At 35.8% G+C, this 27,560-nt stretch overlaps 1 pseudogene; it reads left to right on the top strand.

Annotated features, from left to right (window-relative positions):
- Positions 1-2,863: 2,863 nt before the first annotated feature.
- LOC130844554 (14-3-3 protein zeta/delta-like) overlaps positions 2,864-27,560 on the top strand; it is a 35,703-nt pseudogene continuing 11,006 nt past the window's right edge.

A 27,560-nucleotide genomic window follows, 5' to 3' on the forward strand; every position in this document is an offset into this window, starting at 1 on the left:
TCTCTAGAGTATCCAGACTCACCAGTCCACTGGACACTTGGAGAGGAGCCCTGCCTGTTTCCATCTACTCCCTCATCCCATGCCATCCTCTTTTTCCCATGAGGCTCAAAAGACTTCCTTCCTAATAAGGAGAAACTAGGAATTCAAATTTGAGTAATATTACCTTGTTTAGTCATTCACTCACAGGTATGTACATTCTCTGGGGCTCCCTTGGTCCATGGCACAGATCCTGCACCTTTGGCATCATTGACCATTACAACCCAGCCAGGAGACTTGCTACTCCTATCAGAGCAGATGTCTCCCACCCCTTGGGTGATTTAGTTAAACTTGTTCTCTGCCTTTAAAAGCTTTTACCCTGGGACAAGCAGCATAGGCTTGTCCCATGGGTGTGTGTATATAGTGGTGGGTATATTACTGTTTTAATTTGCAGTTATCTGATGAACAATGGTGACAGAATCTTTTCTTTTCTTTTTTTTTTAGCTTTTTATTGGAATATAATTGCTTTACACTCTTGTACCAGTTTTTGAGGTACATCAAAGTCAGTTAGCTGTATTTATACACATATCCGCATAGACAGCATCTTTTCATGTGCTTATTGTCCCTCTGTATATCTTTGGTGAGATACCTGTTCAGATCTTTTGCTCATTTAAAAAATTGGGTTGTTTGTTTTTTTATGCTTGAATTTTATGTGCTTTTTGTATATTTTGGATACCAGTGCTTTATCAGATGTGTATTTTGAGAATATTTTCTCCAAGTTTGTGGCTTGTCTTTTGTTACTTTGAATAATATGTTTTGGAGAACACAGGTTTTTAATTTTAATGGAGTCTGATATCAGTTTTTCTTTAAAATTCATGGATGATACTTTTGAAGTTGTATCTGTAATCTTATCACTAAACTCAAGCTCATCTAGATTTTCTTGTTTCCTTCTATATGCTTTGTAGAATTGAATTTTATATTTAAATCTATGATCCATTTGGAGTTAATTTTGGTGAAAGATATAAGGCGTAGGTCTGAGTTTAGACATTTATTGCATATGGATATCCTATTGTTCCAGCACCATTTGTTGGATAGATCATGCTTTCTACATTGTATTGCCTTCGGCCCTTTGTTAAAGATCAGTTGACTATGTTTGCGTGAGTCTACTTCTGGGCTTTCTATTTTGTTCCATCGATCTATTTGTTTTCTTTCACCAACGCCACACTGTCCTGACATAGTAAGTCTTGAAGTTAGGTAGTATGCACCTTCTGACTTTATTATTCTTTAGTATTGTGCTAGCTACTTCACCTTTCCATATAAACCTTAGAATTAGATTGCTGATATCCACAAAATAATGTGCTGGGATTTGGGGAGAAGATTGTGTTCAATCTATGGATCAAGTTGGGAATAAATGAAATCTGAACACTGTTGAATCTTCCCCCAAACACAGATTATCTCTTCATTTAGATCTTCTTTGATTAGATCTCCTTTGATTTCTTTTATCAGAGTTTTGTAGTTTTCCCCATATAGATCTTGTAATATTTTGTCACGTTTCTACATGGTTTCCCTGGTGCTGATGTATATGGTATTATATTTAATTTAAAATTTCAATTGTGTATTGCTGCTATATAGGAATCAATTGACTTTTGTTTTTTAATCTTGTATCCTGAAAGCTTGCTATAGTCACTTATTTGTTCCAGGAGTTTTTTTGGTCTATTATTTGGGATTTTGATATAGACAATCATATCATCTGTGAGCTAAAACCATTTTATTTCTTCCTTTTCAGTATGTATATCCTTTCTTATTACACTAGATAAGGCTTTCAGTTGATGTCTCATTTCCTATTTTAGGGGGAAAATATTCAGTTTCTCTCCTTTAAGTATAATATTAGCTATAGATTTTTGTGGATGTTCTTATCAAGTTGAGGAAGGTCCTCTCTATTCCTAACTTGCTGAGAGTTTTTATCATGAATGGCTCTTTGGATTTTATCAGATAATTTTTCTTCTTTAGCCTGTTAATGTGGTGGATTACGTTAGTTGATTTTCAAATGTTGAACCAGTCTTGCATACCTGTAATAAATCCTTTTTGGTCATGGTGCATAGTTCTTTTTATATATCATTAGACTCAGTTTATTAATATTTCATTGAGGATTTTTGCCAATAGGCAAATATATTTGATTCCCTTTCCTGTGTGAATGATGTCTTGGCTGAATATTTGATTTTGGGGTGGTAGTCTTTGCCCCTTTGGAGAATAGGGGTAAGAGATGGCAGGTTGTCAGGTCCCTTTGAAACCACTCAGTTCCCAGTTCTTAGCTGCAAAGTGTAGGGTTCTTCTCAACTTTGATGTAGGAAGGGTAGGAAAGAACCAGTACAGCTTTTCAGGGGTAAATTTCCCCAGCCACGCTTTCCCTATTAGTGCAGAGCTTTGATATTTTCCCTAAGAGCATTTACTTTTGGTCCTCAGGCTATGGTCAAACACAATGCACAAGAGAGTTGGGTAAGGGCCTCTCTCTCTCTCTTAGGAGAGCCTAAAGCCTGAATCCTTATTCATACCCTCTAGTCTCTCTCTGCCTGCTAAATCTAACAGCTGCAAAACACAAAACTAAGGAAAATTAATTGACAATTAGCTTTCAATGAGAGGGAAAGAGAGCAAAGATTTATAGTTAGAGCAGTAACTTCCCAGAAGCCCTGTGTCACACTGAAATCTATTTAGCTCCTCATTTTCCACTTCCCAGCATATAATAAATTTCCTTTTATGCCTTTTAAATGAGATGGTAAAATGTATCAGATAAGCCATCATTTTTGGTGTCAGCTATACACAAACCTTACACTTACAAAAGAACTTTACATATAGTAGGGGATTCAATTTAAGCCTAAACTTTACTGACATGGACACTATAGATAGAATTGAAGCGATTTCACGCAGCTTAGTCAGCACTAGAGGCCTTGGCAGGAGTGCCCGGAAGCAAGCTGTCATTGAAGTGGACAAGTGGAAGAGGAAGACAATGGCGGAGTCAAGTGGTAACAGACAGGACCAGTTTAGGAATACGGTGAGACCACTCTCAGTATCTCCAAAATAATTCAAGATTTTTTACATGGAACTGGAGACCTTAGGGGGGTAGAAATTCAATAGCAGAACCAGTGAAATCCAGTCATTACTCTTAATATGACCCCTTTTAAACACCCAAGTGTTCCGGTATCTTTTCTGTGTGTGATTTAAAGAGGAAAATTAATTAACACATTTTAATAAACATCTCATTATTTCCTTGGAGAATATGACTTTATAAAGTATGCAGGATCACTTGATCAAGGGAAAAGAATCTTTAGATGGTCAAAAACTGCCCGTGTTCATTTATAAGGAGGCAAAAGCTTTTTCTCTGTTACCACTGCTGTCTTCCTGACATATCCAGCAGACCTTGACAAGTACAATACGTAAAGCTTATTTCTGTAGTGATAGGAGTGGTGCAGCTTTCCAGCCTAAGAAACCGTTATAGGCAAGGCTTCAGTTGCACAAAAATGAGCTGAGACAATCTTACAGCTTGTTCAAAATGTAACTCGCTATCCTTGCTTCATTTCACTGGGTTTCTGAAAGCAGCCCTGAACCACTTGTTGCTCTGAGTCATCTCTTCAATTCATCCACCAGTTTGGGGCACCATTTTTTTTTTTTTTTTTCCATGAAACACCAGATTGCTTAGGGACCAAGATAGAAGAATTTCAAATCCTGGACTTTTATGCTTGGGAAGGAGTTCTTTGTGCTTTTCCTACTTATAAACTCTCAATCTATATTCATTTAGAGTGTATTAGTTTCTTATACACAAAGAATGAATTTTCTACAATGGATGAGAAAAGCAAAGAGGAGTGTGAATTTTTGCTGAGCTTAGAGCTAACCTGCTTAGTGACTAGAAGCACCTTAGAAATACACACTGTCAGTTTAAAAATGTGATGTAATCTTTGGGGGAATAGAATATCGTTTGGGTCCTGGAAAGAAGGGATTTGTTTCACTTGATTTGGTAGTTGGTATTATATCTGACAGATAGTAGAGTTGGGAAAAATATAGTTTCTTCTCCTCTCTCTTGCCTTGCATAAAGAAAAGATTAAAACAAAAAGAAAATAATAAATTTTAAATAATATCACTTCCTTCAGTTATATAGAGTTAGAACTGAGAATGTGAGCTTCATTTGGCATTTGACAATTGAGTTGGAAAATCATTATAACTTTACTAAGATTGATGTGAAGCAGTGTTTCTCAATGTGTTCTGATCAGTATCACCTGGGAAATTGTTAGAAATGCAAATTCTCAGGCTTCACCCCAGATCTTCTAGGTCAGAAAATCTGGGGTAGATGCTCAGCCATCTGTGTTTTAATAAGTCCTCCAGACGATTATGATGTAGGCTAAAGAGAACCACTGGTGTAGAACACAGGTCTTTCTTAATGCCCTTGCTGTGGATTTATCGCTAGGAGCGCAGAAGATGGTGTTATCATTCTATTTCATACATGATATGTTAATGAGATGTGTATTTTAGGGATTGGTTTTAGAGATAACACTGTCTAATTAATTCCTGTTTTAGAGGTAGACCCTAAGTGCTAAAACACTCTGCTTTTGTGGAAGGGTAGATCAGAGTCAAATCTTTTGAAAGGGGGGAATGCATTCATTTTATTAACAGAGAATATACATAGTGAATCAGGTTGTAATACTGTGAGTAACAGCAGAGATTAAGGGTAAACATAGGAGATGTTTTATGCCAGTGTCATATTCTCAATGAAGCCTAATCCGACGACCATAGATGAAGTAGCAAGTGCTTTCTGCCCCGTTCTGTCTATCCTTTCTCCCCCTTATCATCTCTGCTTTTGCTCTCTTCCTGAACATTTTTTACTTCCATTATATTATAATTTGCTCATTTATTATTTTTGATATCTATTGTCTTTCCCCCGTCCCCAACAAAGAATGTAAGCTTCTCAAGGGATGGTATATTTTTTACTCTTTGATCAATGCATTGATATCAGTGGCAGTGAGATAAGGCTAACTTAAACAGTGTCTGACACATAGTAGATACTTGATAAATATTTGTGAATAGAATATATAGTGTTTATTATCTTGCCACTATAAGAGTGTAGAGTTGTGGGAATATAACCAAATAGGGGAGATAATTCACCTACAGTTGATGTGGAGAAGCACTTATGCTTGTTGCCCAAGTTATGGGGTTTCCTTATCACACTAATGATGTTATAATATTATAGGCAAATAATGTAAATTGTAATTAAGAGTGGAGTAACAAGTGTCCAGCAGGCTCATACATTGAAGGATGGTTAAAGGGGGAAGTTTGGGAGGATCTTTCATTGTGGACAAAGAATGTGGTCCCAAGGGCTGTAAATAAAAAGAAAAACATTTATATAAATAATGGAGAATATCTTATAAATAAAAGAAAGTGTGTTGAATTGTGAGTTCATGAATTTGGGGGACAATGCATACCTGAAGGCTTCACTGAGAAATCAAGACTGGAAGGTAGCGGCTTTTGTGAAATGGCTTGTTCTTATGCAAACTTGTCTTGTATTGTTTATCTTACCCCCTGCTGCCACCAGTAGCCCCCCTGCAGGGGTTAGGATGGTTAGAAGGCGGAGTTAGGCAGAGAGTATAGTGGATTAGGAGTCTATTATTACTACCTTCAACTGATGGAAAATACTTCTTAAAATAATTTACTTCACTTCACAATATTTTTGTCCTAGGTGGTAAGTGCAAGAACATTCTTGTAACTGAGGTAGGTAGAAAAATTAGTTAGCTGACTCTCTATAGTATAGGCATAGGTAACCAAATTAGAAAATTAGGTCATTTTCTTCTTCTTCTTAAATTCCCATCACCGCTATGTATACCTCAAAGTTATTCTCCTGTCCCATCAGTAACCCTTGTAAGGAACACATTTTTTTCCAAGTTATCATTTCAAGTATCTTCTTTTAATAAAGAGAATACCAATTGTTGAAAGGACACATTTAACTTCAGTCATCGCATTTGTAGCCTGAGACTAGCTTAGGTTCAGGTGAATTTGCTTCAGTAACTAAAGATAACACTGTGAAAGACAGTGTTTAACTCTTAAAATTCACCATGGTAGATTCTGAAAAAATTAAATGAACAGCGAACCACCATTTTTTGAAACTGTTTTATCTTTTATCCCTGGGCTTTCCCTAATCACAGCCCAGTACCAATTAAGAAACATAACCCTTTCCCTAAGCTGTGGCTATTCATTTCAGCTGTCATCGTCATCCACTCTGGTAAACAAGAATACACATAAAAAGAGCCACGTTGGCTTCTGTTTTTCGGGAGACTAGAGACAACTTAGCATCTGGCAGATGGAAAATAAAAATAGTGGGTGTAGACTTTACTAATTATAGATTTCCAAAACAATAGCTATGTCAGGAAAACACATGTTAAAAAAATGAAAAGCAAAGCATAGCTATCCACAAGTTCCTTCAGGAAAACATTCGCACCTTTTAGGTGTTAAACTTGAGTGCTTGCTAAAAAAAAAATCATTTTTAGCAGAAGAAAAGAAAACTGCACCCACAAACATGTCTGTGTGTGTGCCCATGTGTGTGAGTGAGGTGAGAGGGGAAGAGGAGAGAGAGAAGGAGGCAGTCAGTGAGGCAGAGAAGGATAAGGGAGAGAGAGATTGATGGATTTCCTTTCCAGGAGATTTGGTTTAAACTTGTTCCCCTGAAAGCAGAAGCCCATATAGGGGGAGCAAAGGTTTAGGACTCACAGATCTTGAGTGACAGTTTCATAGTCAGAAGGCGATGCTCCAGTTTTCTTTGTTGAAAGAGTAAAAGTGGGAGGCTTGTGTATGGGTTCAACTGTTTCGGTATCTATTTGCTTTGGATATCTATGTGTCCTAGAATTTGGGAAATGCCTGGATGTGAAATATACATGGAGATGAAAGAGATGTCCAGAATTTTACAGCACTTTTGTAAAATATAAGGGGCTTTCTGTTTCTACATAGCATTGAACTTGATCCATATCAATGAGTTAGCTGAATCTTCAAGGAGTTAGGGTGTATTTGTACTTGAGTATATAAACTCACTCAATTCCATTTCACAGTTGCATATTTTTCTGGCTGAAGTTAACTCAATGTTGAGTAAAGCAAATTAACAGTGTAAAATATAGTTATTTTTCAGAAATTTATATTTTAAAATGTGATGTCATTAATGTTATTTATTCTTTTAATTCTTCTGTGGTATAACTTTAGGGCTTGATATGATGAAGAAATTGAAACTTCCATACTTGTAATTGCTTACTCTCCTCTATCTTGCAAAGGCCTGCTCGCCACTCTCAGTTAAACAGTGAAAGGAATGACTAAGAGTGATCAGATAAGGGAAGAATGTCTCCCTCTCAGGCACCCACCCCAAGCCTTTGTTTGAGACCCTTTGCACATAGACTTGTTAAGCGATCATTAACTTCAACCTGCAACCAATATGAGAATGCCAATTGTGACCTTAGTCCTGATAAGAATGGAATGTCCTGCTCCTACAAGTTCCCATTAGGACCCCCTACCATGTGTGTAACCATGGCAACTCCCCCCCACCCCCGCTCTGTAACTGCCCTTGACCTATAGTAATTTGTAGCCAATCAGTTTGTACCAATTATAGCTGTATGCTTTAACCTATATAAGGAGAAGACTCCCCTGAAATGAGGTCCCAGAATTTTGGAGCCTTAGCTCGTCTGGGTCCGCCAGCTCAATAAACCTGAGTTCTCCAACTCTCCGAGTGTTGTGCTTGGTTTCTCTTGGGATCGGTTTTTTCTGCAACAGATACACATTTCATTAAAATAAAACAGCAACCATCCAGTGGGCAGTAGATATTGTATCTAGTTAATGGCTCTGGCAAACTTAACCTTTGGGGGTAAGGGAAAGGGGGTCATTAACAAAATTACTAACAATTACTGTTATAGACAAAAGCCTCTGAGCACAGGAGGTGGGAGTGGTCTGCTCTAGGGGGCAAACAACAGGGACGTGACTTATCCATAGAGAGTTTAAAAACAATTATCAAATTAAGTGAAAATTGGTCTCCTCTTTATTATCACCAGACACTTGGACAATTCTAAATGTCAGTTAATTTAAGAGGTTAATTTTCCTAAATAATAGAATCAGTCAGGTGGTGCATGAGAACTGCGCATAATCAATATGCCCAATTGCCTTCCTAAAACAGTTTGGATGTTAAACTGCATCCGCTTCCCCTTTGCCCCATCATACTTTTTTTCTACTAAGCCAGGTAGAGGAAACATGATCAGTTCATAAATTAATTTCTTTCAGATAACTCTGTTCTAGAAATTTTTCCATCCTCTGTAAAGCCTTGTAGCAGCACTTGTGAACAGGAATCAAGCTTCAGACTTTTACTCTCAGGAAGAAAAGTCACTCATACATCTTTGACTGATTTTATTAGATCCTTGTCAGATGTGGTCTTGAATCAAAAGCAGGCATTATAAAGAAAGTACAATATTCTGCAGTTCTTCTCCAGAGTTAGGTTGGGTGGTTAGAGATTGCACTTGTCAGCCACCAATGAGAAAAAGGAAGTATGTGGATTTTGCACATAAGGATAAGTATGACCTTATCAAAATGTCAAGGACATTTGGGGATATTTAGCATCCTTAGAATTATGGTGGTCAGGGTTTTTTTTCCAGGGGACATTTTGCACAGCCCTGACTGTAAGAATAGTGGTAGACATCTAGGAGATATCTAAGTGGAGGGTTTTGAGGACACACAATTATATGTGTATGTTTATATGTGTGTGCGCGTGTGTGTGTAGGGATCTACAATTAAGCATGAAATAATGAAGATACATGAGAAGCAAGTTCCATGAAGTATAATAAACACTGAGTTAGCTTCGGGTCTGTGCTAATAACCCAGGAGTTCAGGCCCAAAGAATAGGATGTGAAAAGAAGGGCCCCAGTAGTCAGAACAGGGGAGGTAGGGTGAAATCCGTCCAGAACACCAGGACCTGGTGGAGTTCCACCTGGACAAAAGGAAGACAGTATTCCTGCTAGTGTGGAAGGGGGCCAGGACTCTGACCACTGTAACATCCATGGTCTCTTCCAGCATAAAAACACAAAACAGTTGAGAGATCAAACACATACAGACATTTTTTACCCTTTTGTTAACTAAATGTCTTTCACATTTCCCATAAATTTCTTCTCCATGCTTTTGAAACTCTTGGTCTTATTACCTTTCCCCTCAGAATAGTGCAATTCCTAATTTCTAATTATCATAAAAACCACAGGTGGGAACTCCAACTTTCTACCAACAAACACAGATTTGGCTCAGTCTGCACTCATTTTTTAAAATTTCTTCCTTCCTGTTAGAATGAAATATATCTAGGAATCTCCTAAAATAAGCTTCCCAATTTTACTCTAGATCTCATCTCCTCCCTCCTCAGGGAGATTAATGTACTGATCATTTCCTCTTTCCTGTGTCTTCAATTCTCCCTACCTCCTTCCCAAAAGAATTTAAACAGATTCATCATAGAAACACAATATAGCTACCTCTGCTTTCCTTACCTCCAAATATTCTTTAACCTGCTGTAATCTAGCTTTTGTGTCTACTCAGTTACTAAAATTACTTTCACCAAGATCACCAAATACATCTTCGTTGCTAAATCTAGTGGATATTTTTCAGCTTTTTCTAAACCGAACCTCTATCCTTCACTCTCCTTTAAATACTCCTTGCTTTGTCTTCTAGATTACCCGCGTCCTGGTTTTTCACAGATTTTCCTGATAGCCACTAAACACTTGCCTTGCAGGGTCTTCTTCTACCGGGAATTCCAGCCCCTCCTCCTTTCTTTGCCTTCTTACCTGTACGCCTCCATTTATCTGCAACCCCCCTACTCTTCTGAAAATCAGTTTTGTTCTTACACACTCCAAGAAGTTTTTCCAGAGTTTTGAAATATATGTTCTGTCCAAGTTTATATGCTTTTGTAGCACATTTTCCTCAAGTAGTGCTCACCACTGTAGTGTTGTAATCACCTGTATACACACTTGTGTTCCTCACGTTCTTGCTTCTCAAATTATGGCTCACAAACCCTCAGCATCAGCATCCCTGAGAACTCCTTAGAAATGCAGAATCTTAGGCCTCACCTCAGACCTACTAAATTAGAATCTATGTTTTAACGATATCCCAGGGTGATTCATATTTACGTTAAAATTGGGAATCTCTGTGTGGTCATACTAGGCACTTGATAAATATTTGTTCAGTGGAATGGAAAAATCCCTATCTGCCCAAGAAATCTGGACAGAAGAAAGCAAATGGAATGGATTGACTTAAGGCTAGAGTGATATATTTAGAAAGACGCATCTTAAAAGTAACGTTGAATTGTGAAGGCTCTTTTGGCCCGGGTGTAGAAGATAATTATTGCACACAGCTGCTCAGTGTCTATTTAAAGCAGAGAAGTTGGGGTGGTTGTGAGTGAGTGAGTGAGTGAGTAGCAGGGAGGGAGAGAGAGAGACCTAAAGAAGGGGGGACGCAAATACAGTTTAGCTAGTGCGCTTTGGAAATCCCCATCAGCTAAACTTCCCCTGATTGCAGAGCACCATGAAGCAGCTCACAAGTGATCGGGTAACTACTGTCTCAAGCGAAGCTCGTGGAAGAAGCAGAATTCAGAAGCTCCTAACACAACACCAGGTCTGCTGATTTTATTCATTTCAAAATCATAAGAACAGAGGTTTTGTATTTGGTAAACATTTATTGCTACCTACTCTTTCATATGCAACATACTCCACTGTCTAATGATAGTTCAGAGGAAGGGGTCAACAAACTGGGCCCCCAGGGCCAAATTCAGCCTATATCCTGTTATTGAAGAGCCAAAAAGCTAAGAATGCTTTTCACTTTTTAAAAGGGTTTTTAAGAAAACAAAGAATGTATAACAAAGACCGTTAAGTGGCCCTCAAATCCTAAGATATTTACTCTCTGTGTCTTTACAGAAAATGTGCTCTGGTCCTAACTCAAAAATTTACACCAAGATCCTACTATTAGAACCATTTTAGGGCAAAATTGTGCAACATGGGAACTCTTCAGTAACAGGAAAAGATTTTTAAGTTGCCATATGCCATCACCCTGGTGTGAATGTGTACACACACGCACACACATGCTAATCTATTATCTACTAGAAACTCCTGGATATGCTTTTTAGCACAATCATTGTCACAGAAAATAAGAAAAATAGAACTTTCCTTAACAATCCCTTGCTTCTGTTTTATGGGTAGTAAAGTCTATTTGGCTTGAAAAATGCTCTTCCAGTTTTCACTTAAAGGTTTGGAAAGAAGTCATTATTATGCCAGAAAAAAATAACATTTCAATAAATAGGTACAATCATTTCACAATCTTGACATTCCTTTGTGCATGTTAGTTGAAAACAATGAGTTTTGCCTTCACTTTATCTGTAAGAAAGTGGTAGTTGTGCTTAGGAAAATACTTTATTCCTACCAAGAGAGTAGGTTCCTATTATGATCTGATGTAAACATAGTGGCAATTTGAGCAAAAGACCCCAAGATTGGACTGGCAATACATTCAAGTTATAGGGTGGAAAAGCCTGTTTATAACCCTGCTCAGGGTATGTAAAGAACTTTGTTTTAAAATTTCTCAATAGTTTTATCATGGGGTATGTGTGCATATGTGTGTGACTTTTGATGTATGTCCTATATTTTTGCTTAATGAAGTGAAAAATAATTTTCTCAAAAGGTAAGTGATTTTATGCTATTTTTATCTTTCTGTTTAGTCTGGAAATTGTGGCCTTATATACATGCAAAATGCAAAATTATCTCTCATCACATTTGTACAGTAATTTTTTAGAAGCACCTATCAGTATTCATAATTTCTTTGTCCTTCACAAGCTAGATAATTCAAAAGTAAGTAAAAGTGATTTTTTTAGGGAACTTTCTGGAGTAAATCCCTTGTATATGATTATATGCAAATTATGGAGGGGGGGAATACTCATGAACAATGGAAATTATCCCCTAATTTAAATTCACCAGGTATTTTGTCTTTATTGCAACTTCAATGCTGTGTGCTTATGCATGGAAAAATAACTTTATAAAGTATATGTATCTATGAATTATTTGAAAACAGTTTTAATTGCTTGGTTTTCTATGATTAATCTTGAATTGAGCTTATCCCCCTTCTGTTTTATACAACATATAATGTAACCCAGAGGGTGCTTTATAAAATTTAATGTTTAAGGAATCGTTAATGATGTTAATTAAGCTTGATCTTGCCTGTAGGATAGAACAATCTTGTAAGAAAAATATTTTTTAAAATTAGCTTGTATAACATTCCAGGCTAATTTTCTCCATATTAGGTAGCATCCCCAAAGTTAAGGTTAGTAATTACTTTTACCATATCAATTTTAGAGAGAAGCATTGACGTCACATCAGGTGTTAATGGTTTTTACATAGCATACAAAATTGTCAACTACATTTCTTATTTTTTGTATGTTACTGACATTCAAGTTGTAATGACAATTAAATCATAGAAATATCTGTTGTATGACTAAAATATGCACAATATTGTGTAAAACATGAAAGGTAAAGAAAATGAATGGGTCAAGTTCTCAAGGTAAATTTCATGCAGGCAGGATGTTGTATTTGTCTTTATTGAGTCAGATCATAGCACACAGTCTATACAAGGAGAATACTCATTCAGTATTGTACGTGTTGAATATGTCAATGTGTTATGAATGTCATGGGAAATGGATCTAAGAAAAATGCACAGTTAACCATAACAGAGTAGAAACCTGTGAATATAAGTACTTTAGAAAGGTTCAAAGCGATGTGAGGGTTCCAAGGAGACAGTAATCACATCAGGTTACAAATGGAGAGAAGAAATCAAGGAAGGCTGCATGTGAAAGGAATTCTTGAGATGGCACTGGAGGATAGAAGAGTGAGAAATGGGTTAAGGAGCAGTCCAGACAGAGAGAACTCTCATGAAAAAGGCACAGAGGTGGGAACACATGGCAGGTTTTAGGGGACTGGTGACAGCTTTGGATGGACTGTAATGTGAGGTACAGATAGGACATGGGAAGATTGGGATTTAACATGCTCTGCTAGAATCAGAGAAAAAGGAGTAGTTTATATCATCTAATCTTCTATAGGATTGCCAAAATGCTCTACAATAAAGTATTTAAACAAATTTCTTCAAACAAGTTGACAGTAAAAATTATGTAGAAGCTTTAGGTAAATTGTTCTAATTTTTGAAAGGCAGGGTTATCAGGTAAGTACTTTAAGTTGTGCCCAAATTTGCTTCAGATGTAGAAGACATAACTTTGACACTCCTTTTAGCAAACATATTGTAAAATTCTCTCTTGTATTACTTTTACCTTTTGTGAATGGAATAAGCTTAGATATTTTTACATCCTCTTAAAGTTAAAAGTATTTAATTATTTGCTTCCTTATTAAACCATCAAAATACTGGACAATAAATTTGGTTATAAGAAATCAAGTATTTAGTATACGTTTAAATCTTGGTTCCTCATATTTATTCTTTGTTTTACATATGTCATTTGAAAAATTATTCCTTGGCTATACTTTTATAGGGAGTATTAGAGAATATTTCTTGAACACTTGCATTTCCAATATATGGCAATGCTGTCATATGGCCATTTGAAATTGTAACAGCAATCATAATGAAAGGAAGCAGATGTTCATTGCCGAGGAGGAACTCTATGTGATGCTACTACTGAAATATACATCTTCCATATCAAAAAGTTATTTTTCATTTCTGCCTTTGTGTGCATTGGAATTTCCTATGTATATTATTCACTGCAGGAAATGTAATGTTAGAGGGAATATCATAAGAGTTAAGTGTCATATGAAAGGAATAGTTTTGGGAAATTAACTCAGGAGATTTGAACAGCTGCTGATTTCTTCTTTTTATTATTTCTAGGAAGTGAAACTTTTAAACTAGATTTTCCTGAGAGAGTTAACAGGTAGCTCATATACTAGGAAAAATAATAAGATGCAGGAATCCAGGGAGAACAAAATATTTGTGTCTAAGGAATATGTTTAAAAATTATTTATAGTAAAATATTGTCTTCACATCTTAATGAACTTTTTTAAGAGATATTTTTATGTAGTGTAACTTTGTTAAGCGATCTTATTTTTCTAAAAGTCACTTGAGTAGGAAGAGTTTCCTAGAAAGTCCATGGCATTTATTTGAAGTCAATGTCTGCTCTTTAGGATTCTTATTTAAAGAGGCAAGATTGAGGGTCTTCTCAGTACTGTCTCCTGGAGCCTTACATATAGATTTCTTCTTCTTTTTTTTTTTTTTTTTTTGGTATCCTTATTATTATTTTTTTAATTGGAGTATAGTTGCTTTACAATATTGTGTTAGTTTCTACTGTACAGCAAAGTGAATCAGCTATACGTATACATATATCCACTCTTTTGGATTTCCTTCTCATTGAGGTCACCACAGAGCATTAAGTAGAGTTTGCTGTGCTATATAGTGTGTTCTCATTAGTTGTCTATTTCATACATAGTATCAATAGTGTATATATGTCAATCCCAAATCTCCCAATTCATCCACCACCTGCCTTTCCCCCTTAGTATCCATATGTTTGTTCTTTACATCTGTGTCTCTATTTCTGCTTTGTAAATAAGATAGTCTATACCAATTTTCTCAGATTCCACATATATGCGTTAATATATGATATACGATATTTGTTTTTCTCTTTCTGACTTACTTCACTCTGTTTGATAGTCTCTATGCCATCAGCAGAGGAATGGATAAAGAAGATGTGGTACATACATACAATGGAATATTACTCAGCCATAAAAAGGAATGAAACTGGGTCATTTGTAGAGACATGGATTGACCTAGAGTATGTGGATTCTGTGTATCATCACACATGGGCAAAAAGCTACAGTAATGTAGTAATCATAAAAACATTATAAGTGAAGACAGAAATTTTACTTATATTTGATTTGCCAATCAAAGGTCAGTGGCTCTGACCTTAGCCTAGTGGAGATAATAATTAAATAATGATAATACCTTAGATTTAGGTTAATATTTAGAGGTAACTATTTGCATTAATAATGTAACAACAAAAAGTAACAAGTAACAAAATGAAAATAGTACTTTTAATATTACAGATAACAATATTATAGGTAACAATTATTTTATATGAATTTTTGAATAAAGAAGAGAATGATTAAGTCCATTAATCTCAATGAGTCTCAGTTTTTTCACCTGTAAAACAGGCTTTAGTAACCGGTCTCTCTTGCTTGAGTTTACACAGCTAGTGAGTGAGAGCTGGGACTCTAACCCAGGACTCTGGAGCCCCAAATGATGATACTTTCTCTTTAGTAAAATGTCAGTTATCCTAGGAAATGACCTTATATGATCTATTCAAAGACTGATGTCTCCAAACCTTCACTTTCCCTTTATTTTCTTATATATTTGAGCTAATTGCATTATAGCAAACATTTGAAAACTAAAACATTCAGTTAAGAATTCAGACGTTTTTGTCTCTGTGATATTCACCACATGGTAGATGTAGAAACCCAGAATCAAGAGAATTCTGAACTAACAATTTCGGGAATATAAGATCCAATACCCTCATTCTACTGAGGACAGCACTGGATTGATGGCTCTCTTTACAAAACACAGCAGGGCTCTCCATGAACCCCATAAAAACTAGAAATGATATACAGTAATGATATTTTTGGAGGAAATGGTTTGGCTCTTTTGGATTTTTCATTTAAATAGGCCTTTTTATATTTGGAGAAAGATGGCGTTCTGTCACACTTTAGTAAAGGAAAAGCAGTCCAAACCATTTGTGTAAACTGGAAGGCACATAATTCCAGGGAGTTAACAGTCTTGAAGGAAATTACCATTTGAATTCTTTGGCTCACTTTTATTACCAGATTGGTTTAAGAAATTTAATAGACATGACAATGTTGAAGTTACGGCCCAACAGGAAACAAGAATATGCTATAGAATCCAGACAGTAAAAAAAATAGTTGGCTTTGTTCTTTGTAATATATGAGTTCTCCACAATCTGCTGGGACTAAAGCATCATTGCCTTAGCTCATGAGCTATGTCACAGCCTGAGTCACTGCTCACAAAGAGCTAAGAAATGTTCCGAAATGACATCAACAGAGCCTGTGACTCCAGGCCACTAAAAGGATGTGGGGGGTTTCATTTTATCATATTAAAGTTTTTGCCTTTAATTTACCATATTTCATTGAATCTAGGATGCTACAATGATGCATATTACAGTTTAATGGTGTTAGCTGAAACCTAGATTACATTCTCAATTTAAATCTGTATTATTCTGAGCTGAGTGAATTCTCTCCATAATAATAAAATAAAAACAATCTAGGACAACAATTATTTTTCCAGTTTCTGTCAGTTTATCAATCCTCAAAAAATAATTGAGCACCTATTGCTGCTTGAGGAAGTGCTAGGCATGACAACCCGGGGCCGACAGGTTATATGTGCATTTGTAATACAAAGTGATAACAGCACTCAATAGCCAAATACAGAAGAAATTATAGCACCTGTAAGAGCATCGGTAGGGCGTGTGGGCCAAGAGCAGGGCTTAGGGAATCAGTAAAGGGACAGTTACAATAATCAATTTTTTATGACATTTAAACTTGTAAACCTAGTAACACTTCTGTTTCTCTCTTCTTTGAATACATTTTTTAAGTTTATAAAATTCTCAATCTACAATAATTATTAATAATTGCTAGTGATGATGATGCAACATACACTCTTGCTATTTTATAATGAATGATTTCCTGCCCCTTCCGTTGGCATCAGCAATCAACAATCCTCCCTTTAAGAGTAATACTTACTAGTATTTTAGGCTGAATAATATGCAATTGTTGTTTATATAGGCTAAAAACATCTGAATATTGGCAATTTTATGTGACTCAAGCTATTAATCTTGCTAAATGGAAGAAATTTCCTAAGTGACTCTTTTATGCTGTCATTTTGTGCTCATTTTTTGTTGTTGTTGACTAGATCTTACAAGAAATACAAAATCAATAGTTTTCAGTTTTAATGAATCTATCCCTCCTACCACACATCAGAATTTATATACATATAATTTTTTTTAAATATGTGATTGGGAACCAGAAGAAAGAGATTTTGAACCAAAGTGGTAGATTTCTTTTCTTAACTTAATCAGTGGCATCAAAGACAATTCCCAAATTCCCAAGATGACAGAAGATACTTTCAAATTCCATAAATTAACATTAATCTTGCCCAAGTTAAGTAATTGTTCTTGCATGTGAAAAACAGTTGACTTGTTCGGCATACAGTCAAAAGGAAGTTTCATACCCTCTTCTGGGAGTGGCCAGCTCCTGTCTTAAGAGTGAGCTCTTCATTGCCATCTTCTTTTATTGAGTTCCACTTGGTATTGAGACATGTATCAGTAAGAAGCACCCCTACATATTCAGCTGGAATATTCAGAAACTTTCTTTAAGAGATGGCATAATGGACATACTATACATATGGATAATTAGGGATTTAACTCTTAGAGTCATTTCTACTCCAATTTCTACTGTATTGCAGGATCCATAAACAAGCAGTCTTCTGCTGTAAAGAAATGAAACAAATGATTATTTAAAAGTTTTTTTAAAAAATGTTTGAATCTTTGAGAGTTGCTTTGCCTTTTGAGAGTGGCTTCGAAAACCACTAGGTCTTTTGAAGCTAAAACAGAATGATGAGTATTTTCTAAAAAAACAGAAAAAATAGAAATTTACAAAATATGTATTTTTTATTTCCATCAATTTATCAAAAATTTAAAATGTGATTATATCCTATGAATTTCAATGTGTGATAAGATTTCTTTCATTTGTTTCTGGTGGGAATGTAAATTGCTACCATATTTTACAAAAGGCCATAACATAATTAAATATAATATTATGTAAAAAAATCAAGATATAAAATTATATAGGAAGTCCCAGTTATGAAAAAAATAGAAAAATAAAAAAATTTCAAGAAGGAAATATGTCAAAATATAAATAGTGATTATTCTTGGGAAGTGGGGTAATGGGTTATTGACTGGGAAAAAAAAAGAACCTCACAATGTGAGAGCTTTGAGTTTCAGTTTTATTTGGGCATTTATTGAGGACTAGACTATAGGCCAGGAGACAGTCTCTCAAATAGCTTCTGAGGAACTGCTCCAAAGAGGCTGGTGAGGAGCCAGTATATATATGAATTTTTTTTTTCTTTTTTGGCCTGGGAAATACATGTATTCAAACACACACCTTAGTAAAAGATTACTTTTAGTCAGGAGGATCAGATATCTCAGTTAAAGATTTTAGTGCTTATCTGTGTATGGGAAGATGCAAGAATCTGGGGCCATTGAAATTCTTCCTTACATAGGCATTTTAACTATGTAGGGGCTCATATATCCAAAACACAGAATACTTTAAACTGAAATCCTTTCAGGGTGTACTTGTACATCAGCGATTTCAGTGGCTGATGACTTTATCCTTGTAGAACTTAGTGGTGGGCAACCTTCTTTCGTTTACAGGGTGTAGACGAGAAAAAATAATTTCCCCTCTATCCCTCTGTGTTCTTGGCTGAGACCTACAGTAATAAAATGACAGATTAACATGGGAAAAAGAAACATAAGTTTAATAACATGTATACCTCCTGTATATAAAGGAGATACCCAGGAAAACTGAGTATCTCCCTGAAGTGGCCCAAGCCACCACCTTAAATACCATCTTCAAGCAAAGGTAAAAGAAATATATGGGGGGTAAGGAGAGGTAAATTATAGGAAATTATCAGGAAAAGCAAAGTGAAAAGGGTATGATTATTATACAGATTTAAGTGCTTTCTCCATTAATAAGAGTTTCTAGAAATTATTCATCCTCCTTTTTCCTGGTACAGAGAGGGAGACACACTTACAAATGGGGATTTCCCTTATAAGTGTAAATTTCTCTTGTAAAAGGGTAACTCCTACTACATTTTCAGAGCTTCTCCTATGTCTGCTGTTTCTTAAAAATAACAAGCTAATCTTTATGCCAAAGAGGCATATTTTGGGGTGGTAAATTCTGCTCCCCATTCATGGGTAAGCTTATACTTTTTTATACTTTCTTTTATTATATATTTAAAATAGGTTTTTTTAAAAAATATTTTCCAGGTGCTAAGCATGTATAATTTATATATTTATATAAAAAGTCCAAACATTTTATTTTTTAAAAAAGAAGTAATGGTGATTCCAATAAATGATACTTTTAGGAATAATGACATCAAAGACAGAGATTACAACATAATAGTAATTATTCCCTGAAGCTACATATTGACTCAGGTATGCTAAATTTTAAATAATTTTAAATAAATTCATATTTATGGCTAAATTAAACAAAGTTCAAATTAATTTTTGGCATTTCTTGAGGTATAAAGTTCAGGGTATTGTGTTATCCAGTTATTATCTCACTATAGGAAATCTCCCTTTTCCTTTCCTCTCTCTTCCTTCTCTTTCCTTTCCTTATATTTGTTGAGCACTGACTATGTGGGTGGCAGGCACTGTGTTAGGTGTAAAGGATATACAAAGATTAAACAGCCCCTGTCTTTAAGGAGTTTGCAATTAAGGGTATAAACATTCTCGAAAATTTAACTTCGTTTGAAGAAAGTAAACTCGAAGAGATTTAAAAGGAGAAAAGTCTTTTGTGACAGCACACATTCAAGTTTAATTATTAAGAATCTCAGAAGCAAGATATACAGCTGTATTCTTTGTCTAATGTGCTTAAGAGTGACTTTACAATCTATTAGCTCAACTAGGAGAGCTGTCAAGTTGCTGGAATGAAACAGGTAGCCTTGTTTCTTCCTGAATTAAAGAGACAGCAAGTGGGATTGGAAGACCACAGGGGACAGATCTTTGAAACTATGTCTTCGATGTCACATTAACAACGACTTTCCTTTTCCTTCTGAAGTGAAAATAAAGCTAAAGGGGTAGAAAAGGGAAATAATAGAAACATTTTTATAGTTGCTCTATATCACACATGTCAATTTCAGGAAGATATTTGAAGAATTTCTTTGTCTTGTGGATATTTATCTTTTCTAGGTCAAAAGAATTTAGCAACATGGCAATGTAATGAGCAGTTCAAAAACACCCTTAGGTGACCAGTTTGCAATCAAAGCATACTTTATAAATCCCTATTATTATTCCCCTTTGCTGTTTTTTTTTTTAAATTCCGTCTTACTCTGTTTAAAGGATTTTCTCACTCAACAACACGTCCTTTCAATAGCTCATTTCTATAAAATCAACTGCCAGTGCTAATTGCAGAGGCATCATACATAGGCATTGAGGGGAGACCTCAGGGATAACATCTTTATCTTAAATTTTATAGACCCCAAGACTGCTTTTACCTTTTAATTCTCTCTGCAGCAGCTGCACTTATCTTTCAGGAACAGATTTGAAATGTGAGGAAAATGCTAGCAAATTTGCCAGTATGTAACCTATCGTTTCCAATATCATTAAAGATTAGGATAATTGACTCATTTCCATATATTATCTATATGTAACTGTGGTCATTGCTGACCCCTTTATTATAGCTATTAGATGCCATAAAATTTCAAAGCACTTTTCAACTTTTCTATTATTTGCAAACCAAGTCTTTTATTTCAGGGATGCCAATATTACTGTTCCAAGGTTCAAGCATATTTCTTTTTTTTAAATTTTTTAAAAAATTTATTTATTTATTGGCTGCTTTTGGGTCTTCGTTGCTGCTCAAGGGCTTTCTCTAGTTGTGGTGCACAGGCTTCTCATTGCAGTAGATTCTCTTGTTGCAGACCACGGCCTCTAGGCTCATGGGCTTCAGTAGCTGTGGTAGGCAGGCTCAATAGTTGTGGCTCGTGGCGTCCATAGCACAGGCTCAGTAGTTGTGTCACATGGCCTTAGTTGCTCCGTGGCATGTGGGATCTTCCCAGACCAGGGATCAAACCCGTGTCCCTGGCATTGGCAGGTAGATTCTTAACCACTGTGCTACCAGGGAAGTCCCTCAAGCATATTTCTTTAACAGGTAAATTTTGTATCTTTCTACTCATAGAGGAAGATAATGCTAATGAGGAATATCTCAAATGATCTCCCCACTCCCATGATCCCCACAAAATATTCATTTTTAACTAATAATAAATAAACACTTTAAAAATTAAATGCCTAGAAGTCAAAGTCTGCTTAAGATACAGACAAAATCATTGATATGCCCGATTGAAAATTACCATTTTTTATTCATTTGGGTAAGGGTTATGTTATCAAACTCAAATTCATGTGACCAGTGCACAGTGAGGCCAAACATACTGAAGTGTTGGCATATGGAGCAGAGGAAGGTTTATTGCACAGGCCAAGCAAGGTGTATGGGTGGCTTATGCTCAAAAGACCCAATCACCCTGATGAATTTCAGGACAGGGTTTTTAAAGGCAAGGTGAGGGAGAGAGTCACAGGGTATGTGATCAGCTGGTGCACAGTGCTCTGGTTGGTCGATGATGAGGTAACAGGGGGTGTCACAAGGGTTAACATCAATCCTCAGGCTCCAGCCAGTCTGGGGGCTGTGTGCTCATGGTCATCATGCGGTCAATTTCTACCACGTGGTGGGAGTTTTGGTATCTGTCAAATGACTCAGGAATGTGTCTCAGACACTGTTTTCTATGCCCTTCCGGGAGAACTAAAGATTCTGTGACTGTGCTATATGGCTGATCTATTGTTTAAATTGTTACCAGTTCTCCTGGCTCAATTGCTATTTTTTTGTTACTATATTTTCACATTTCTTCTGTCATTAATTCTTTTTATTTATAAATTTATTTATTTATTTTATTTATTTATTTATTTGTTGGTTGGTTGGTTGCATTGGGTCTTCATTGCTGCACATGGGCTTTATCTAGTGTCGGTGAGTGGGGGCTACTCTTCTTTGTGGTGTGGGGCTCCTAATTGCCATGGCTTCTGTTGTTGCAGAGCATGGGCTCTAGGCACATGGGCTTCAGTAGTTGCAGCACGGGGGCTCAATAGTTGTGGCTCATGCGCTCTAAAGCACAGGCTCAATAGTTGTGGCACATGGGCTTAGTTGCACTGCAGCATGTGGCATCTTCCTGGAGCAGGGATCTAACCCGTGTCCCCTGCCTTGGCAGGCGGATTCTTAACCACTGCACCACCTAGAAAGCCTGTCATTAATTCTTTAGCCAGCTTTTGTGACTCAGGTGAGGCCTAGGAGACTAAAGTTTCTCTACAATCAAGAGGCAGGCAGAAGACATGGGGGTTGGGGTCTGTCCTGGGAAGGCCCCACAGAGTCCTGCTCAGTTACACTAATAATAATAATAATGATAATAATAATAATAATAATGGCAGCTAACATTTATTTTGTACTTATTATGTGACAGCCATATGCTGCCTTACTTGGAATATTTCATTCATTTACGCAGTAATTGTAATCTCTACATTTGATAGGTGAGGTTAAACAGGTAGAAACTGACAACTAGGATCTGAACTATTGTCTTCTAGAAGAAGCTGCTCCTTCCTCCACACTCCCATTGATCACTATAGTATAATTTATTCTCTGTTTACCTTGCTATCTAGGTGCCTCTGAGGAAGAATGTAAACTGATTTATTTGGGATGTTTAGAGCTATATTTTGCATGATAATGATTTTCTTTCTATCCCTCAAATTGCCACTTGATTTTCTATCCATAAGGTCTAATGCATTTTAATGTAATTTTAATTTTTTTTCCTGAGAACATGGTTGCTTATCTCTGTATTCCCTGTGCATAGCACAGTTAGTTCTTGGCAAACAGAGGAAACTTAGTAAATATTTACTGAATGAGTAGATTTGCATATAATTTTTATTTAAAAAATGGATCAAGCTATGTATATAATTTTGTTACAACTTATTATCCAATAACATTTTCAGAACACCAATAAGGAACATCATCCTAAGTCAATCAGTCCACTTTTGATACACTAAGTAACTCTGACTGATTTTTTTAGAAATGGCATTACTAGGTCAAAGGGTTTGTACATTTTCAAGTTTTGGTAGACATTGGTAGAATTCCAAAAACGTACACCAATTTACATTCTCATCAAAGAAGCAGAGGTAGTAAAAAGCATGATTAGATAAAACATGACTTGATTTACTGCTACAACAAATTACTACAATATTCTGAGCAAGCCACCTAAACTATGTGTAAGAGTTCCTTGATAAGATCCTGGATAGAGATTTAGTTGCCTGTTGTAATTACAATTCAGAAGTAGTCACAAGATGTATAAAAAGCACTCAAAATTAAAACATAAAACAAGGCACCCAATTCAAAAGTAGACAAAATATTTGAATAGACTTTCTACCAAAGAAGATATGAGGATGGCAAATAAGCACATGAAAAGATGCTCAACATAATTTGTCATTAGGGAAACAAAAATTAAAATCACAGTGAGATACCATTACACATATATTAGAATAGTTAAAACAAGACAAAACAAAACAACAAAAAGCTGACATTAGCAATTCCTGATGAGGATGGGAACAATTGGAATGCTTGTTCATTGCTGATGCAAAATGGTGCAACTACGTTGGAAAACAAACAATTGGGCAGTTTATTATAGAGTTAAATGTATTTGTGCCATATGATTCAGAAATCTCAGTACTAGATATTTACCCATGAGACAAAAAGGTTTATATGTACATCAAAACCTATTGTGTATGTTTATATAGCAGCTTTATTTATATTTGCCCAAAACAAAGATAATCAATATCCTTCACCATGTGAATGGATAAACCAACTATGGTATATCCATAGAATAAAGTAATGCTCATCAGTTAAATGGAATAAACTATTGATACAAACCAATAATATGGATAAACCTCAAATGAATTGTGCTAAGTGAAAGGTCAGACACAAAAGGCTATTGTATAATTCCTTCTCTTTCTTCTCTCTCTCCCCATATATAGATAAGAGATAAAGTTATTTTTAAGGCAGGATAAGAAAATTTTTGAATATAAAATTCTCTCTGCCCATTTGGGCCACTGAGCCTCTTTAGTGTGCATAGTGCATCTCCATTATACATTAATTAGACCTCCTTGAAAGAGACAGGAATGCCTGCTCAACTGAAAAGAGCAATTTTCTCTTGATGCCAGCAAGGTAAGCCCTTTAGAGATAACATTCCTTTCTAAATCCTGTAAGGGGTCACGATGACCCACTATTTGCCTTGTATATGCAGATCTGGACTACATAAACTGTCAATCTGTTACTTTGATGTGTGACCCTTTGTCTCGAAAATGTGTATAACTGTGCTTTGACCTCTAACCAGTGGAACAATCCTCAGAGCTTTCTGAAAGACTGTCTGCCAGGTTTTTTTTTTTTTTTTTTTAATTTTATTTATTTATTTATTATTTTTGGGGGGGTACACCAAGTTCAATCATCTGTTTTTATACACATATCCCCGTATTCCCTCCCTCCCTTGACTCCCCCCCACCCTCCCTTGAGTCCCCCCAACCCTCCCCGTCCCAGTCCTCTAAGGCATCTTCCATCCTCGAGTTGAACTCCCTTTGTTATACAACAACTTCCCACTGGCTATCTATTTTACAGTTGGTAGTATATATATGTCTGTGCTACTCTCTCGCTTTGTCTCAGCTTCCCCTTCACCCCCCTCCCCCTCCCATGTCTGCCAGGTTTTAACCCTCAGGTTGGCTCAAATAAAATTCTCTATTGCTTTCTTAGACTGAATATTAATTAATTTTTCATTGACAATATAAACATTCTGGAAAAGGCAAAACTATAAGCACAGAAAAGAAGTCAGTAGGTAGTAGGTTCTAGGGACTGGAAGTGTGTGAGGTGTTGACTACAAAAGGGCAACGTGGGAAAATTTTCTTTGACTGATAGGATTGTTCTGTTTCTCGATGGTGGTGGTGGTTCTAAGACTTTATGCATTCATCAAAACTCATAGACTTCCACACCAAAAAAGAGCAAATTTGTTGTATGTAAATTAAAATTAAAAGGCACAAAAATTCAAACAAACAAAAAATAGAGGAATTATAGAGTCTAACGTTGATACCTGCAAGGCATTGAGAAGGCATGGTATAGTCTAGTGTGTGCAGCTGTGTGTGTGTGTGTGTGTGTGTGTGTGTATGTATTTTTTATTGTTATTATTATCACTACCATTGCCTTGTAGTTCCCAGATTTAGTTAGGTAACAAGAGATGATTAGGCTTGTTTTCTTCTCTATTGTTTCCAATTTGGTCCCAGAGAGAAAATTATTGCTATATTTGGATTTTGTTGCCAGGAGAGTTTGTCTTGATTTACCTGTCTCATTTAGATTGATCAAGGGGGCTGATACAAAGTCATCCACCTTACTTTGGGATCAGAATCTGAAATAGATCTAGCTTATTTGTTTATTTTCCCATCGAATCAATTTCCCTGTTTTAGCAAGTTTATATATTACTATAACCCCAGATGTATTCATGTTGCTCATAGCTTCAGTCTTTGGAAGTCTTGGAGAGTTTGTATTTCTTGTCATATACTTTTGGAAATTAAAATTGTCCTTCAGTTAAACAAAGACAAGGTTACCTAACTACAACATTAATAAAAAGTTGCATTTAGAAATTCATTTGTTTCTCTGAAGAAAATTCACTTTTAAATTAAGATCATATAATTACCATTTTACTCTCCTTAAATTAAATTAGATCAATCCATGTAAGCAAAATAATAGAAGTAAAACCATGCATCACTCTCTACTTTAGGTGTTTCTTACTTAGCTTTTGATTTGACTTTATATTTTGAAGTGTTATAGTATTACATATTTAGATTGTGGAGTTTTGTCAAAGTTGGCTGAAAGGTGTACCAAAATCAGATTTTTTAGAAGGTGAGTGTCTGCTCATAAATATGAAAGGATTAGAAGCCTGTTTTTGTGTTCAAATTGGGAAAACATTCTTGAGATATGGACTCAGTTCAGGTGTTATCATAGCTGGACAATATACTTCCCTGGGCATTTATTAAAAGTAAAATATTGTGGAGAGGGCAAACCTCCATAAAGGAGTAGAAACATGGGAAGAAGCTTAGTCAATGTCATTAATGTTTATGATAATACTGAGGTGACAGTGAAGGAAGAGAGGTGAGAATAGCATCGCCCAAAGTGATATTTTTTCCCCTTAGAAAATGTTTCCCCTGTAGAAACTTTTTAGTAATTGTTATGCCATTGCAATTTTGCTTTTTGCCGTTATTTCCAATTAAAAAGATAAAATTTAATCATATAGCTTTTAAAAAAATAAACAGTTTGAACAAGTTTTAAGCTATGGCATTGAGTCAGTTATTAAACCTCAAGCATTATTGAAAAATAAAGTGATTTAGCCCTCAAATTATACTTATTACAATTATAGTTATTCCAACAGCAGAGATTATTTTACTTAATTTTAGTGAGTTTTAAATTTATTAGAGTAGCTTTAGCTATGCTGAGGGGGGAAAAATCAAACTCTTACCTCAGTGGCTTTAAATAACAAAGGTGTACTTCCTGCTAAGGCTACAGCTAGTTGCAGTTTGAGCTACTGTCCTGCACAGCTCCTTTTTAGGTAGGGGCTAAGAGCCCAAACCCTTCCATCTTGCAGTTTTATCTTGAAGTCTATTCCAACAGTGTGGAAGGAGAACCCAGAGCACAGAGAAGGCACACCTGATCTTTACTTCCTCAGGCTACAAGTGATGCATCCCATCTTCTCACATTCTGTCAGTGAGAATTGTCTATATGATGGTCTCTAGATGCAGGAAGGCTGGGAAGTGAAGCTTAGCTGTGCTTGTAAGAATATGAAATAATTGGGTGAATAAATAGCATTTTCTCTGCCACATATTAAAAAAAATGTTCATGGCATCTTGTAGTTTCTATTAACATAAACAGATCCATTTACTTTGAAAAATGAAATAAGTAAAATTGCTTGATTTTTGGATGCCCAACCACAATTTTCTAAGAATTAGTCTCAGAGCTACAATTTGGTCATAGAATTTCAGGCACATTTGTTTTAGATCCAGTACCTTTTCCCCATGGATAATTTAGGAGCTGAGTCATGGACTTGATTAGGAAGGAAGAAATGAGTTCTGATTAACAGTATCTCAGAGATAATTAATTATTAATATATATATCATATATATCTATGTTATACCTAAAAAGCAAATCCTGAAAAACAATGTGCTTCTATAAAAGAGATGTGAATGTTGGATTTCTGTGAAGCCATAGGATATCTTCATTTGTATTAAATCTATTATTTCATTTATTCATCCTCTAATTCATTCATGAACTCAGTAGATAGTTATTGAGTCTCTAAAAATAGGCCAGGCATCCTGTCAGAGCTTAAGGATAAAGATGAAAATAAACATGTTTGCTATCTTTAAAGAGGTTCTAATCTAGTTGGTGAGAGTTATTTCTCACTACTTAAAAATAAAAACAAAACATAAACTATAGAATCAAGCAAGCACCTTTGAAGTAGAAAGACTTTGTTCTGCAGGGGAGGAAAATTTGCCACCCTGAAATATATCTGTTTGGCATATTAATTATTTTAATCTGGTTGTTTTCTGAGACGTGGCAGACTGAAAGGCTCTGAAAACCAAGTAGGAGTTGCCCCTTTGTAAGAAA

Source organism: Hippopotamus amphibius, chromosome 2, assembly GCF_030028045.1.
Source record: "Hippopotamus amphibius kiboko isolate mHipAmp2 chromosome 2, mHipAmp2.hap2, whole genome shotgun sequence".
Classification (NCBI taxonomy): Eukaryota; Metazoa; Chordata; class Mammalia; order Artiodactyla; family Hippopotamidae; genus Hippopotamus; species Hippopotamus amphibius.